Source organism: Peromyscus leucopus, chromosome 6 (assembly GCF_004664715.2).
Source record: "Peromyscus leucopus breed LL Stock chromosome 6, UCI_PerLeu_2.1, whole genome shotgun sequence".
Taxonomy (NCBI): domain Eukaryota; kingdom Metazoa; phylum Chordata; class Mammalia; order Rodentia; family Cricetidae; genus Peromyscus; species Peromyscus leucopus.
In genome coordinates this window covers 13,767,868-13,770,360 of record NC_051068.1, presented here as the reverse complement: position 1 = coordinate 13,770,360, position 2,493 = coordinate 13,767,868, and positions in this window count along the sequence as shown.

Below are 2,493 nucleotides of genomic sequence, written 5' to 3'. Positions count from 1 at the left end.
CATGTGCCTAGGGAGTGAGCTCAGTTCATGGCCACAGTAGCCACAGGGTTGCATGCTGCTGCTGCTGCATCCTGATGTCCCCCTGCCCCTCCCTGAGGGCAGATGGGTGTGAATGCCTGAATGCTAACATTCCTCCCTTTGCTTTATTATAGAAGAAGAGAAAGTAGGAAGAGGATGGTGAAACGGGTGGGGATGTTATACTTCTTGTCACCTGGGTGCATAGACATCTTTGGGGTGCTGTTGGTCCTTACCATCAAGGCATATTTGGTATCATGTGCCTATGTGGCTAGCAGTTGGTAGTCCTGTAATAATAGCTGATTAATTGTTTGATTAGGGATATTTTGATTTGTCATTGGAGGAAGGTAGAAAAGAAACATACAGCAGGGGGTGATTAGTAGAGACAGGCAAACAAGAAGAGAGGTCAAGAGGGAAGCATCCACTTCCATGTGGGATTCTCAGGGCCCAGGGTCTGGAGGCCTCAAGTTGTTCCTTATTGCATTTTATAAGGGGGTGGAGTGCATTCGCATAGGGAGAGTGTGCAACTCTTGGCAGCAGTAGCCACAATGTTGCATGCTGATGATGAGGTGTCCTGCTGTTGCTTGGTCTCTCCCTAAGCTCAGGCCAGTGTAAATGCCTGAATGCTAACAAAAACACTGCTAAAAGGCAGGTTTTCCAGAGCTCTGTTTAAAAAAAAAAAGAAAGAAAGAAAGAAAAAGAAAAAGGCAGGCTGAACACTCTGTTCTCAAAGTCCTAATCCTCTAGCCTTGTCCCTAGAGCTGCAACAGAACATCAGCTGCAGCCTTCCTCCCCCTACATCTCCTGTGGATCCCACAGACCATCTCCTACCCCCCCCCCCAACTCATCACTGTGTCCCAGCCCCCAATGAAATCAGGTACCTACTGCTCAACCACAGGCCATGTCCACCAGAAGACCTGCCAGAAGGCCTCAACTTTTTCCATTCTCTCTCTTCCCCCAGACCCAATCACCCACTTTCATCCTTAGCACTGCAAAAGATCACCAACTGCAACCTCTCTTCCTCCCAGCACAAATCTGTGGATTCCATAGAACATTCCCTCCTAACCTCCCTCCCCCCACTCATAGCTGTATTCCAGGCTCCAATACCAGCAGGTATTTCTCATGAACACACCAGCTAAGCAGGCCAGTTAAACAAGCAACACACAGCCATCACACTCTCTGAAAATCCAGAGAGAAAAGAGAAACCAAGAAATAAAACACCCATCCAGCAAAGACAAACCCAGAAATCAGCACCTAGACTTATACTCATCCCAAACCCAGATGTCTAGATGACAGCACAAGACAAAAATCAACAACAGCCAGGGCACCAGGTCTTCACCAGAAACAGCTATCTTGTCAGAGCAGGCCCTGAATATTCCAACATGGCTGATACACAAGAAAGACTTTAAAACCAACTATATGAAGATGACAGAGGTCCTTAAAGAGAAAATTAATAAACCCCTTAATAAATCCAGGAAAAACAAGCAATTAGAGGTAATGAACAAAACTCTCAAAGACAGCCAAGAAAACAAACAGGCAAAGGAAACAAATAAAATTGCTCAAGACCTGAAAATGGAAAAAGAAGCATTAATGAAAACACAAAATGAGGGAATCCTGGAAATGAAAAATCTAGGAATGGGAACAGGAACTTCAGAGGCAAGCTTCCCAACAGAATACAAGAGACAGAAGAGAGATTCTCAGGCATTGAAGATACTATAGAAGGAAAAAAACAAAACAACAACCTTAACAACAACAAAAACAAAAAAAACCTTAAATCTAAAACATTTCAGACACAAAACATACAGGAAATCAAAACCCAAAACCCAAGAGTGATCAGAATAGAGGAAGGAGACTAATACCAGCTCAAAATATTTTCAGCAAAAACACAGAAGAAATTTTTCCTAACTTAAAGAGGAGATGCTTATAAAGATACAAGAAGCATACAAACACCAAATAGACTGGACCATATAAGAAAGTTCTCTCACCACATAATAATCAAAACACTAAACATATAGAACAAAGAAAGAAGTTAAAAGCGGCAAGGCAAAAAGACAAGGTAACATATACAGGTAGATCTATTAGAATTTTACCTGACTTACCAACAGAGACTCTAAAAGCTAGAAGAGCCTGTACAGATGTGCTGTAGACCCTAAGAGACTGCTGATGGCAGCCCAGACTATTGTACCTAGCAAAACTTTCAATCACCAATGGAGAAAACAAGGTATTTCATGATAAAGTAAAATTTAAACAATATCTAGCTATAAATCCAGACTTACAGAAGGTGTTAAAAAGAAAACTCCAGTCCAAGGAGGTTAACTGCACCAATGAAAACAGAGGAAATAAATAATCTCACATTAGCAAAAACAAAAGAAGGGAAGCACATGCCTCCCCCCCTCATTCTCTCTCTCATTCATACATACACGTTCTCAATATTCTCTTTCTCTCTTACACACACACACACACACACACACACACACA